The sequence below is a fragment of the Mustela putorius genome, unplaced genomic scaffold (assembly GCF_011764305.1).
Source record: "Mustela putorius furo isolate JIRA1106 unplaced genomic scaffold, ASM1176430v1.1 tig00003845_pilon_pilon_pilon, whole genome shotgun sequence".
Lineage (NCBI taxonomy): Eukaryota > Metazoa > Chordata > Mammalia > Carnivora > Mustelidae > Mustela > Mustela putorius.
In genome coordinates, this window is record NW_025421998.1 from 10632985 (window position 1) to 10648071 (window position 15087).

Below are 15087 nucleotides of genomic sequence, written 5' to 3' on the forward strand. Positions count from 1 at the left end.
TCTTCTTCTTGTATCATTTGTCTACTGTCTCCTCGGGCTACAGATAAAGAGCAGAAAGTTTTTCCAGTTAGGGAGTGAAGTGACATGGGTGTCATCTCAGCTTTACCAAGGGTAGATTGGGGGACCTGGGGTGAATTACTGGGTGTCTCAGGAGCTTTGTTTTCTCACTGAGAAAAGAAAAAGGAAAGAAAATCTCCATATGGATATGAATCCCCAAAAATGCACTGGTGCCGTGGCCCATTTCTGGCCCCTTGTCCGGTGAACCCAGTCTGTTCCGTCCATGTTTCCTTTTGGGCGCCCGAGTTAAACCCACCAGCAGGAGCACTACCCTGCTCAGCAGGGGATCTGAGAGCCAGTGCCTGTCCTGAGCAGCGGAGAGGGGAGGCTGGTCCCAGGCCAAGATCTAGGTTAACTCTTCAGTCCTCTCTTCTATTTTAAACAAGACTATGACAGAGTTTTATATGTCTACAATGACATATTAACATCCTCTCTCAGCAAGACTTGGTTTATGTCTCCGTGACAGGCAGGTGACTTTCTCGGAGCGGCTGTGTAGCTGCACCCACCTCAGAAACAGGGGCTCAGTGGAGGGCTGGAGCTGTTCATGATTCATCTTTCTGTGCTTAGTCTAGGGCCTCAGTGACTCAAATAAGGAGGGAGGGAAGGAATGACGGATGGATGGAAGGGAGAGAGAGAGAGGGCAAGAGAGGAAATGAAAGGAGGGAAGGAGGGAAGATCAAGAACTTCTGTGGGAGCAAGGGGAGAGAAATCTTCGAGAAACACACTCATCCCTCCCACGGTGCTGGGCACGGTCAGGCGCATCTCATTCCCTTCCATTCCACGCTCCCAAGTCTTGGGGGTGCCATTACTGTCTTCCATTTTGCCAGTGGGAAACCATACCTCAACGAGGTGGTGAGTTCACTAAGGTCAGGGCTAACCGGGCTCCAGCCGAGCTGACACCGAAATCTCAGACTCTTGTCCTGGGGCAGCAAGACAGGTGGTCTCCAGGGGGAGGCGCTCTGTCAGTCACTTACTGTATTTACATCGTTCCTCCAGGCTCCACTATTCAGCCATTCCCATGGAACTGCGCGCCCCCAGGGTGCGGAGAAGCCCTGGGACATGGAAGTGACTAGACCAGGCTGTGGATGCTAGATGTCAGTTGCTGGCACTCTGAGGAATGTTCACCTGTTTATAACGATGGCAGGAGCTCAGCTGACCTTTGCCTAGGAATGCGGGAGCAAACTGAGGGAGGATAACTTGATGAACAGCCTCTCAGACCTAGAGGAGGAGTGAGGAAACAGGAAAAGGAAAAACTGCAAAAACCAGAAGCTGTCAGCCTTCATCAGTCAGGGTTAGGAGGAGTGAAAACTGCTTCCAGCTGAAATCAAGGGGAAGCAGGACTTCCGTGGTCTAGATGGAAGTGGATCACTCGTTCAACCCGAGGAGTGGGAGAAGCCACCTTTGGTCCTCTGATGTCTCCTTATGGATGTGCCCTGAGTAAGCCTGGCTGTTCCGGGAGCCAACAATTAAAGTTCTGCTGTGGACTGGGCTAGTAGACAACAGAGGCAACTGCTCCATTCCTGCTTACCCTTTGATCCATGCCTGGGTGGAAGAGTCACTGCTTTCTGGTGCAGTCCGTGGCCCTGGCTGCCTGATTACAAAGCACTGTGGAGGCTCCTCCCTTCTTGTTATGCCAAAAGTCAGCAGCATCTGTTCAGACCATCCAGTGTATGACTCACAGATATCCTTCTCAAATCAGTGGCAAAACTGCGTTCCTTGAAAGAGGGTTTCCAGGGATCTGTTGTCCATACACTCTAAAGTCAACTGCCACATTAACATCACAGACCACATACACATTGACCAATAAGAAAGTTTCAGAAGCAATCATTAGGAGACAGGGGCCCACCAGAGTGCATTGGCCTGAGGCAATAGGCGGTGAGGTCAGGGGTGTGGAACCTGCTGGCACATTCTGTGGGCATCTTATGAGCCCTGGAAGGAGAGGGCCTGCATGCACTCAGTACTAGTGAAAAGCATTCAGTTGTCTTACTTAAGGTTGTCTCCTTCTTCTAGACAGTTCCAAAGAAGGAAGTCTGTGGCAGGTGCTGGATGCTGTGGGAATTCAGGGCAGGATTTCCCTGGGGTTGGTGAAGAGAATCTGGAGTCCCCTCTGGGGCACTTCTGATTCAAGGTGTGTTTTCTCCTGATCGCTTCTCTGGCCCGTGGTCTTCCCTGGTGTCAGGGCCTGGCCCAGCTATGGCACTACCATAGGCCTAGCATTATCTCTACGCTGTTCCCAGGGCTCCCAGAGTGGGCCATGAAGGGTGTGCTTTGCTGGGCTGAGCTGATCGCAGTGTGTGACGGAGGGTGTGTCCAGGGGAACTGAGAACAGAAATGGGTGGTACATGCAGACTGGTGGAGAGTCAGGCCACGTGTCTTCCTGGGATGACTTCTCCCCCAGGCCCCAAGCCGGTTGGCTTCTGGAACCTTCCATGGTATACTAAGGGGACTTTGAAGTAGCCTGGGGTATCTCACTGTTCTCCCGATGTGATCAGCCACTCTAGTGACAGAGCTCCGAGGATGGGGAGCTACAGGAGTGAGTTCTGGAAATAGTCAGGCAGGGATGCTGCTTGGGGCTGGGAGGCTGGCTGGGCCTCAGACGCGAGCAAGTGTTCCGGTGCGAAGTGTGGAATCACTGTCGTGAGGGGTTGCTTCCCTGCCCCAACTGCTTCTGAATAGAAACTGAACGTGGGACTGCCCAGGTGTCTGGGACTAGTGTGGACGTGAGCATGAGGGAGTCCTAAGACATCTGTGGGAGGGACAGTGGGAATCAAAGTGGGAAGGACAGGCTGTTCAGGACATGGTCACAGGTCGGCACTTAAACCAGAACAAACCCGGGATCCAGGGTAGTGAGGAAAGTGTGTAACAGGTCCACGACCCTACAGTGATGCATGGCCACAGCTGAACAGGGTTTTCTTGCACACCGAGCTTTCCACGGAATCCACCTATTCTGGCCTCATGGGGGTTGCCGGGGAGGGGGCGGTGGGTGGTGATCTGGCCCTGTGAGCAGACAGGGCTGCCACCACATTGCCTCTCTAGTAGCCTTTTGTTGCCCTCCCAAATCTACAGTCCTCAGCATTTGTAAGATGATGTTACATACGCTGATTCAATCACCTCTCTCTACCCTCATACCCCAACCTCCTTACCCTAAGTCACTTCTGTATTTCCAGGATCTCGCTTCTATGGCAGCGTCTGTAGCTCACAGATGAGCTGTGGCAAGCCTTTATCAAAAGAATTAAGGAGGGAGCTCCAACAACACGACACGAAGTGCATTTTGAGATCTGTCTTGCCTCCACCCCCTGCTCCTGTCCCACCCCCACGCTATGCTTGACCTTGAAGACAGTCCACAAGTGCCCTGAGTGCTCCCAGGCTCCCAGTCTTCTCCCTCTGATCCAAGAACATGCAAGTTACGCTTTATCTCTAGCTGTGAAAAGACACTCCTGTCTTTTAGCGCCAGACATGAGGAGGCCTGAAATTTCCCCACCGTCCTGGGCCAAGAAGAATTCTGTTCTATACCTTCTGCATCCTGGTCATTCCCTACTCTCTTCCAGCACTCGAGGAAGAGGTCCTTTGAAGCTTTGACTGAGGGTTGAGGGATTCAACTCCCAGTCCCTACTGCTGGTCATGAAGAGGTGTCCACCCGAAGCGGCCATAGGTACTGACTCCCTGTTACCTACTTGTGGAGTTGGTCTCAGGGAATGAGCCACTTACATCGAGATATTCAACGTGGCCCACGAATCTGGGGATCCTCGTTCTATCTTCCTGCAAACTAACTCACCAGCCAACGTTTGTTTCATCTAGAGGTTTCCTGAGTGCGGCTTGGCGGCTCACCGTCAAGTTTGGGACTTTTCAAAAAGCACACTATGGCTCGTTTGCTTCTGGGTTGAAACTAATTCACTCATTAGTATTTTTGGAGTAAAGTTTTTCAAATTGTTACAAAATTTTTCAAATTGTTACCGTAGGGACCAAAGGCAGGCTGTCTGTCCGTGTGCCACTTTGATAAAAGTTACATAAGAGACCCTTATTCAAGGACACCAAGACCCTCCTCTGCCCCCTCAAAGCAAGAAATAAATCTCTCATGTGGAAGGTACCACATGTAGAAGGTAGAGAGACATCCTTAACACCAGAGAAAGGAAATTTAGAGCCCAGAAGGCTATTTACCGAACCCTTGCTACTTTTCACTAATTTATCTCCCCAGCTGGAATTCTGGTTAGAATTCCTCACCAACTGAAGCTTTCAAAGTTAAGTTTGAAAAGTATGAAAACTGCCTGCCTTAGTCATTTCTTGAGGTTCTGACTTCAGTATTAGAAACACATAATAAAAGTTTGGTTTCTTCTCCTGCAAATCTGTCCCATGTAAATTTAATTCTTGGTCCATCCGGAAAACCTTGAAGGGTAGAAGAAGAGTTTTTCTTTCCCTTCATTCCGTCCATACTGGCATTCAAATTACACTTCTCCCTCGTGGCCCAAAGATACTGTTACTATTTATTCATTCGAGGTTTACTTATTTGTGCTCATAATTATTTTATTGGAGCTCCTGGGCAGGTAAATAGATACAGCTCTTTCCATGACTATAGAAATAAAACTGTTTGAAGCCCATTGCCCGTTTTCTTTTTTCTGGTAACAAACTCTAATCTGATTTTCCTCGAGAGGACCAAGCCCTAGCCCACTTCTCAGCCACCTGCTTCTCAGGTAGAGCTGTCGGATTGGTACTGGTCTGGGCAGTAGTGCGGTCCCTGGGCCACAGTGGGAAATCAGGGATGCTCTGGCTGTCTTAGTGAAGACTATGAGAGTCACACTTGAACCGTATGAAAACGGGAGGTTTTTCTCTTTCCCACTGGACTTGAATCTTTTTTTTTTTCTTTTAAGATTTTTATTTATGCATTTTAGAGAGAGAGCAGGAACATGGGGGAGGGGCATCTGGAGAGAGAGAAGAGGGCTCCAGGGAGCCCAATGCGAGGCTCAATCCCAGAACCCTGGGATCTTGACCTGAGCGGAAGGCAGACGCCCAGCCGACTGAGCCCAGAAGCCGTTGGACGAGTCTTACAACAAATAAGTCCAGATCAGCTGGGGGCTTTCAAAGTCGTAGATTTTACCCGAAATGGAGCCAGCACAGAAGAAAACCAAAGCAAGAAAAGAGGACAAATTAAATCCCCAAAATGTTTATGCAAGAGCCTCATGGTCTCAAGAAGGCTCCACCTGTGGTCTCCACTAGCCAAAGCCAATGTCTTTCTCTTTTGCCCTGGGGTTGGGGGGGTGAGGAGGGGAGTTTGGACTGGAGTTTTCTATCACTTGCAAATGCAAAAGGCGTGGCAAATAAAATAGCTCACTGCTTGAATTCAGTAATCTCCCAATTCAAAGGGCAGCCCCAAGCATATCTGTAGATTCCCCAAATCCCACCACAATGGTCAGACTGTAAATGGCTTCAGCCCCATCCTTGGCAGCCTCCAAAATGCCCCCTCGCTTGGCAGTTAAGCCCGGGCTTCCTTTTGCACAAGAATTCCTTTCATGCAGTTCCAGCAATCTGCGTCTGCATGCTCAGAGGCAGAACTGTTCACGAATTGTGCGAAGAGTCACCCTTGCCAGCTCTGCTACATTTCCCCCCGCCCTGGCAGCCCCAGCATCCAATCGAGATTTCTGGATCCTTTCCAGTTATAACACCATATAGAAATACTCAGCATTTCCCAGCCCTGAATAATGTATTGATCCCTTTAAAAGGAGAAAATATTCTCACAGACCCCCAATGTTTAACTTAGATTCTTTTTATTGTAATCCCACTTAAATATATGCAAACCTAAAACCCTCCAGACTCTCCGGCTTACAGCTTTTAAGCAATGATAAAAATGAATTTACAGATCAGATAGAAAAGAAACTCTAAAACCAATGAAACCGAAATGGACCCCCTTCGGTTAAGGGGACAGAGGAGAGGGATGGTGGCTCCCAGTGCGGAGGCTCGTGTCCTCAGCGACCCCGGTTTTTCTGAGCTCAGTATCATGGCAAGACTGGGGCCTCGTGGCGGCTGGGTTCTCCAGCACGTTTCTCGGTTCAGACTCCTTCAAAGCTCCATGAGCATGGCTCTTACAAAGTCACTGGCCTCTGCTGAACACAGCCACACATGTTTATAAAGACTCGCTGTTGTTCTTTATGAAGTCTGTCAGGGTTACGGCTGTAGCAAGCGTGGTAATCTGCAAGCTCATCAATAGACAGACGTGGGTTGCAGGAAACGAAATTCCATCACGCTCCTCCATCTCCTCTGTTAAGGTCCTCATTGGAGGGTCTACCCATACACTGTGGTTTCTAACCAACTGTATAGTGGACCTGCTTCATATACAATGCACCACACTGCTTTTATTTACCTGGGTGAATGTTGGTGAGGTATATGCGGGTGTGGCCAGCACCCCCTCAAGATGGCCATGGTCGCCGCTTACTTTCTGCTCCGCTGAACCGTATCAGACTGTCCTCCCTGTCTGTCCTTCACATGCCGCCCCCGGGGAACTGCTTTCATTCTGCTGGGTAGCCACTTCCCATACTGGGCATCCTGGAGTACCGCAGAGCCTTCTGGGGCTCGAATTGTCACTCACTGTGATGTTTTCAAGACGCCTACCTGTGTGATGTGTCCTGGGAGACAGGTTTGTTTTCCCATTCACCCACCAAGGGACATTTGGGCTGTTTCTGGCTTTTAGAATAACAGCCAATATGATCATTCAAGTTCAAGTCTTTTTGTGAATATAGGTTTCCATTTTTCTGAGAGGGAGAACTGATGAATCTGGGTATTATTGTTACCGGGGCTCCATTCACTTGGGAATTCTGTTAATTATTTCTTTACATTCCCCAGGATTTTCTAAGCAAAAATTATATGGACTTCAAATAAAGCCCTCTTTAGTTATTTTTGAATCCTTATTAGTTTTTATCTTTTAATTCCTGCCTACATTCTTTGGGGACCACCAACAAAATGTGGAATAAAAGACTCAGAGACTTGTCTCCAATCACACATGGAAAGCATTAAAAAGTACGTGATTAAATATGATACTGGCTATTGGTTTTTTATCTCTGCTCTCCTTTATTAGACTGAAGAAATTCCTTCCTATTTTTTCTTTGCTGATTGTTTTTATGATGAACAAGTATTGAATTTTGTCCATCTGTTCTGCATCTGTTAACCTGATCATAAGATTTTCTCCTAACGTGTGAATTACGCGGATTGATTTTTGAATGTTGAACAAATGTTGCATTCCTGGGATGAACCCCATTAGCTCACAATTCCAGATTCAATCTGGTAATATTTCTTGTGGATTTTTATGTTTATACTCACAAGAAATCTTAGTCTATAATTTTTTTTCTTGTGAGAGCTTTATCAGTTTTTGCTGTTAGGGGTACTGGCTTCACAGGAGAAACCGTGAAGCATCTTCTCATCGTCTTAAAATAATGCCTTCATTGAGTGTTTGATGTAACTCATCAGCAAAGCCATCCACACCTGGAGGGTTGGAGGAGGTCATCGAGAGGACATGACTGCCTGTGGTTCTAAGAGCCAGACCTGGGCAGCTGGTAGCTTCTTACCCCTCCCCTGGTCTGGGAATGTGCCTCCCACTTGCCTTTCCTCCTCCCAGAAGCTGCCCCAAGGACACAGCCTTGAGATAGTCATGTGTGGCAGAGACCACCTAAATGGTACAGGGACTGAGCCCGGTTAGTGCCTCCTTAAGATTTGGGAGAGGGGCGAGAAGCGCCTCATTTCAAAGGCCCTGAGACTAGGGTCCTGTAAGTCACCCAGTTCGTCCCACCTGCCGCTGCCCACCTCTGGCCGCTGCCTTTCTTCCTTCCCTGCCCTCCGAGGCCAGGTTGGTTTGAGATCTTACCAGGGAAGCTGCTGAGGCTGAGAACCAACACTCGTGAGTAGATTTTCAATTATAAATTCTATTTTAGAAATAAATATCTAACAATTCTGATCTAATTTGTACCACGTTGGTAAGATAATTTCAAGAAGTTTGGTTGTTTTATTTAGGTTATCAAATTATTTTGGCATATGGTTGTTCATAATGTGCTTCTGCCATCCTCTTAATACCGGAACCATCCAATCTGTAGTTGTCATTCCAATTTCTTCCTTCTAAGTGGGTTTTCTTCTATTCCCTTGAAAGTTCCCATCAATCTTTTAAAGACATTGAAGTTGGCCTCCACCGATGTGCTCTACAATTTGTTTTCTATTTCATCCCTCTTTTTTCCCTAGTGTTTCTATATTGGCAGCTTAGAGGAGTCACTTCATACTCCTCTGTTAAAATGTAACTATTAAAAACGACTAATTTTACTTTAAAAAACGCTATGTTGCATCCAGTAAATGCCTTCTCATAATTCAGTTCAAAATATTTTCTAATTTTTCTGGGGATTTTTTAATTTTTGAGGACCCATTTCTTATTCAAGGCTGCTGCAAAATTTCCAAAATGTTTTCTACATATTTTATAATCACTAATATTGAATTTTAATGTAATTGAAATGTCAGAGAACGAAATATTTATGATTGCCGTGTTTTGAAATGTACCAAGACTTGTTTGGTGGCCCAGCATGATCTCTCTTGGTCAATATTCCATGAGCCCTGGAAAACATTTTGTATTCTGCAGACTCAGGTGTAATGTTTTACAAATGTCAATTGTGTCGAGAATATTATTTGTATCTTCTATATTCTTAGTGAATTTTTGTTTGCAAAAATATTCTATCATCTGTGGGGCATTAAAATCTCCAGCCATGACTGTTTTCTTTGAGTACTTTCTGTTCTGTCCATGTTTCTTGTCATGGTTTCATATTGTTATGTATTTTCATGCACATTGAAGATTGCTATAACTTTTTGGTTATTTGACCTTTCTGTCATTATGAAAAGATTCTCCTTCTATCTGGCATCAACCAGGAAGGGGCCGTAAAGCCACCAGAAGTGTTAATTTGGGGTCTCAGGGATTACAATCAGGGAGACACAGAGTTGACCCAAATTGAAAGTGTGCTCCGAATGGCAAGTGGGGAGCACAAGCTTACAAAGGCAGAAAACACAGGGTTACATAACTTGTTTTGAAAGAATTATGATTGGTGCTGGGGGAATTAAATGGGCAATCTCATCCATGATGGGCTGTTTAGCTCACAGATGCTGCATTATCTCTGTTTCAGTCCAGAGTGGAGGGATGTGTTCTAGGAGGTGGTCCAGGTGCAACTCACAAGTTGAAATTCATTAAAGTTGAAAGTTCAGGGTGTTTGGGAAATTGGAACAGGAGACCTGCACTGGATGGGCTTTCTTCATATCCTCTGGGCGCTGTTTTGAATGACTTTCCTAGCAAAGCTCTCTTCACTTTGTGATGTCTTGTGTTGTCAATAGTCCTCTTCCGAAATTCTGTTTTGTCTGATATAGTCACACCAATCTTCTTATGCTTACTGCTTCTATGATCTTTTTCTATTCTTTCAATCTGTCTACATGCTGGGTATTTAACATTTTGTATTTAACATTCATCCCTTGAACACAGCGGGAAGGTGGGCAAGGCCAACCTGTCCATCCCCAGACAGGAGCATGTCTGTTCCCCTTCTTGAATGCCTTTTAAATGAAAATCTCTGCCTTTCATTGGAAGCATTTAGTGCATTTCCATTTACTATAATTGTTGATATGGTCAAGGTTACATGTACCATCTTGATATATGTTTTCTATTTTTCTCTTAGGATCTTTGTTCCTCTTTTTGGGTCTCTTTCTGGAATGATTTTTTTATTATGTCATTACATATGTTTTATTGGCTTTTTAAGCTAAATGTCTGTATTACTTTCATTATAGTTGCTCTGGGGATTATAATAGGTACCCTTTACTTAGTCACGGTTTGCCTTGATTGCTGTTGTAGCACTCCATCGAGAACTCAAGAAATATTACAACATTATGATTCCAGGTGTGCCCTCTGCGGTTCTGCTTGCTACTGTGGTCATGTAGTTTACTTCTACATATCTTATAAACACCCCAATCTAGAGTTATTGTTTCTGTACTTTGAACAGTCACTTAGATTTAAAAAATTAAGAATAAAACCAAAATAATATTTCCATTTACTTACATATTTACTCTTTCCAGGGCTCTTTGTTTCTTTCTCTAGATACAGATTTCCACTTGGTATCCTCTTTTGGTTTATTTCCAGCCTGAAAAACTCCCAGTAGCAGCCTTTACAGTCAAGCAACAAAATCGTTCAGCCTTCATTTATCACAAGTTGACTTTCATTATGGAAAATTCTAATCACTGGATATTGAATTCTAGGGTGATAGATTTTTGTTTTCCCCAGAACATTAAAGGTTTGGTTTCAACAGTTTGATCTTCCATTGTTTGGAATGAGAAGTCCAGCAATTAAACAACAACAAAGCAACATTATTTCCTTGTATCTATTGCAGAATTTGCTTTGGCTTCATTTAAGATATTGTATATATCGGTGATTTTAAGCCATTTAACTATGCTGTTCTCAGTTATCATTTCATTTGTATCGATCCTGATTACACTTACAGTGCGTTCTGCATATATGGATTACTGTTTTTGATCAAATTTGACAAAATTTTGCCCCAAATTAAAAAAAAAAAACATTTTTCTCTCCTGGCCTGTCTCTTTTCTCCTATTCTTCTACTGGGGATCCAGGTACACATACTTCCAAATGTTTGACAATATCAGATCACTGGGGTTAGACATGACTTTTACCCAGCTTTATTGAGATTTCATACAACATTGTATTCATTTCATACAACATTGTATTCATTTTAGGTGTATGAGTGATGATTTGATATATGTATACATTACAAAATGATTACCATAATAAATTTGCTAACATCCATTCATCTCATATAGTTATAAATGTTTTCTTCTTGGAGCAAAAACTTTTAAGATCTCCTGTCTTTGCAGCTTTAAAATATATGAGACAATATTGTTAACTTCAGTCGCCATGCTGTCCATAACATTCCCAGAACTTGCTTTGTAAGTTTGTACTAGGAAGTTTGCATTTTTTTTTTTTTTTAAAGAGAGAGAGAATGTGTATGCCTGTGGGCACATGTGAGTAAGCAGGGAGAGGGAGAGAGAGAATCCAAGCAGGGTCCCCACTCAGCAGGGAGCCCAACGTGGGGCTCAGTGTCAGGATCCTGAGATCATGACCTGAGCTGAAGTCAGGAGTTGGATGCTTAACCAACTGAGCCAACCAGGCTCCTCAACATTGTAGCCTTTGACTGCTGACCTTCACCCATTTTACCTGTCCATAACCTCCTACCTTCAGTGAGACAAATCTCTGCTCTGTACCTATCCATTTGGTTTCTATAGAGTCCACATGTAAGTGAAACACAGTGCTTGTATATCTCTGCCTGACATATTTCACTTAGCATAACACCCTCAAGGCCCAACACCTTGGTCACAAATGGCACAATTTCCTTTTTTCCACCTATGGCTGAATAATATTGCATTTGTGTAAATAAACCACATATTCTTTATTTATTTATTCACCTATAGATAACTTGGGTTGTTTCTTTGTCTTGGCGGTTGTAAATAATGCTGCAGTGAATGGGAGGGGTAGTACAAGATCACTTCAAGTGAGTGATTTTGTTTCTTCCTGGTGTATATCCAGAAGTAGGAACAGCAGTGAACCTTGTACCAACTTGCATTTCCCCCAAAGTGCACACTATTCCTTTTTTTCTTCCGCATCTTTGCCAACATTTGTGAGCTCTTATCTTTTTGATAATAGCCATTCCAACAGGTGTGGGATAATATCTCATTGTAGTTTTTACTTGCATTTCCCTGATGGTGGGTGATGTTGACATTTTTTCATGTACCTGTTGGCCATCTGTGTGTCTTCATGGGGAAAAAATGTTGTTTCTCTGCCCATTGATTTGTTTTGCTCTTGATTTTGAGTTGTATGCATTCTCTATGTGTGTGTGTGTATACACACTTATATTTTATTTAAACATCTCAAGTGTCTTACTTGCAGATTTACTTAATTTTACACAAAATTTAATGATTTCTTAGCTCTAAATAACAGTCACACATTTTTATGGTAGAAAAAAGAACAGTTCTTCTCACGTGTACTCATGAGGTTAGTTGGCAGCCTTCAAGGCACTGGGGTGATTTCACAAGCTACACGTGAGAACTTTAGTCAAAATTAAAACAGGGTGGCTCAGTCCTTTAAGCATCTGACTCTTGGTTTCTGCTGAGGTCATGATCTCAGGATCCTGGGATCGAGCCCTGCATTGGGCTCCACACTCAGAAGGAAGTCTGCCTGAGGTTACCTCTTTCTGCGTGTCTCTCCTTCACCTCTAAAAACTAGAAGGGAAGAGTGCAACTAGTCTTTGGAGAAACTGAGAAAGGTTTCAACATCATTCGTGTCAGCTTGAACCTTTCTGTGTACATCCAGTATAGAAAATAAGTTTTATTTTCTTCTCCCAAGTGACAGCAGAGCCATTGTGAAAGCAAATCTCCACTCCTTGGTCTGGCTCACACTGGGTCCTGGGTTCAAGGACAGGCGGCTCTCTGTCTAGAGCTCATCAAACTCCCCCATTGTACCCCCTGTCCCTTGTCATCTCCATGCAAGGTCTGGAGCAGGCAGAGGTCTCTAGGTGTGTGAGGACTATGTATTGTAGACATTAACCCCTTATCAGATATGCCATTTGCAACTAGTTTTTCCCATTTTATAGGGTGCCTTTCCATTTTGTTGACGGTTTCCTTTGCTATATAGAAACTTTTTAGTTTGAAGTGATTTCTCTTTTTTATTTTTGCTTTTGTTGCCTTTGCTCTTGGTGTCAGATCCAGAAAGTCATTCTGAAACCGATGTCAAGGAGTTTACCCCTGTGTTTTCTTCTAGGATTTTTGTTTGTTTGTTTCATTTCTTACCTTGAAGTCTTTAATCCATTTTGGATTGGATTTGGTTTATTAATTAAGACAGAGATCCATTTTCATTCTCTTGCATGTAGCTGGCCATTTTTCCTAACACCTTTTATTGAAGAGATTATCCTTTTTCTGTAATATCTTCTTGATCCTTTTTTGCACATTAATTGACCACATATGTAAATGTGTTGGCCACATATGCATGGGTTTATTTCTGGGCTGTTTCCTCTGTTCCATCCATATGTGTGTCTGTTTATATGCCAGCCCCATACTGTTCTGCTTACTATAGCTTTGTAACATAGTTTGAAATTTGAAGATTATTCATTCTATTTCAATTAAAAATGCCATTGGAATTTTGATAGGGATTGTAATAAATCTCTAGATCACGGTGTGCAGTATGGATATTTTGACAATATTAATTCTCCCAGCCCATAAGCATGAAATATTTTTCATTTATTTGTGTCTTCTTCAATATTTTTGAATCAATGGTTTACAGCTTTCACTGTACTCGTTCACCTTCTTAGTAAATTTACTCTAGGTGTTTTGTTCTTTTTGATGCAATTGTAAATAGGATTGTCTTCTCAACTCCTCTTTCTGATAGATGGTTATCTGTGTATGGAAATGCAACAGGTTTTTGTGCACTGATTTTGTATCCTGTAACTTTACTGAATTTGTTTCTGAGTTATAACAGTTTTTGAGTGGAGTCTTTGCCATTTTCTAGATGTAATATCATGTCATTGGCACCTAGAGAGAGTTTTCCTTCTTTTCTGATTTTGATGCCTTTTCTTTCATGTCCTTGCTCTGGACAGGACTTCCAACACTATGGAATACTATGCATAAAAGGGGCGAGTATGGGCATCCCTGTGTTGTTTCTGGTCTTAGAGGAAGAGCCATCAGCCTTTTACTCTTGAGTAGGATGTTAGCTGTATGCTTGTCACATATGGCTTTCATAGGTTAAGGCATTTTCCTTCTATACCCAGTTAGCTGACAATGCTTAAGACAAGTGGTTGCTGGATTTTGTCGAATCCATTTCTCTGCATCTACTGAGATGGCCATATAATTTAAAAAAAATTCTTGGGTAATCTCTACACCCAACATGGGGTTCAAACTCATGACCCTGAGATCAAGAGTCCCATGCTCTACCGACTGAGCCAGCCAGGCACCCCTATGATCATATTATGTTTATGTTTAGCTCTTTTAATGTGGTGTATCCCATTATTCGATTTGCATACGTTGAAGCATCACTGGAATAAATCTCCTAGGATCATCGTGTGTGATCCTTCTAAGGTATTACATTTGGTTTGCTAATATTTTCTTGAGGGTTTTTGTACTTATGTTCATCAGGCATGTTGACCTGTAATTTCCTTTTCTTGTGGTGTCCTTGTATGGTCTTAGTATCAGGGTAATGCTGGCTTCATAAGTTTGGAACTGTTCCCTCCTCTTGTATTTTTTAGAACAGTTTGAAAAAGATTGATATTAATTCTTACCTAACTGTTTGGTAGAATTCACCTGTGAAGCCTGGGTCCTGAACATTTTGTTTGTTGGGAGGGTTTTGATTATCGATTAAATCTCCTTACTCATTACTGATCTGTTCAAATTTTCTAATTCTTCATGATCTAGTCTTGGTAGGTTGGATGTTTCTAGGAGTTTATCCATTTCTGATAGTTTGTCGATTTGATTGCTGTCTGAGTGGTCATAGTGTTACTTGTATTTCCATGGTATCCGTTGTAATGTCTCTTCTTTCATTTATGATTTTATTTATCCGAGTGCTCTTTTTCTTGACAAGTCTAGCTGAAGTTTTGTCTATTTATCTTTTCAAAAAATCACCCGCCAGTTTCATTGATTTTTTGTAATGTGTTTTTAGTCTCTACTTCATTTATTTCCTCTGTTCAATTTTTTAAAAAGCAATATTTTCCCAGCCTATAATTCAATTGGGTGATTTATATGGACTTTTTCTTCCAATTCACTTTTCATTATTTCTCCATGTCCAATGTGCTGTTAATCCTATACCATAAAACTTTATTTCTGGTATTGCATGTTTTGGTTTTACTATGTCATTTTATGTAGTTTTCTTTTTTTTTTGTCTCTCCTAAAATTCTTCTTTTTACTCTTTTCTTTTACTTTTAAAAAATATATTCATTTAGTAGTTATTTTAAAGCACTTATCTGCTGATTCTAAAAGCTGAGC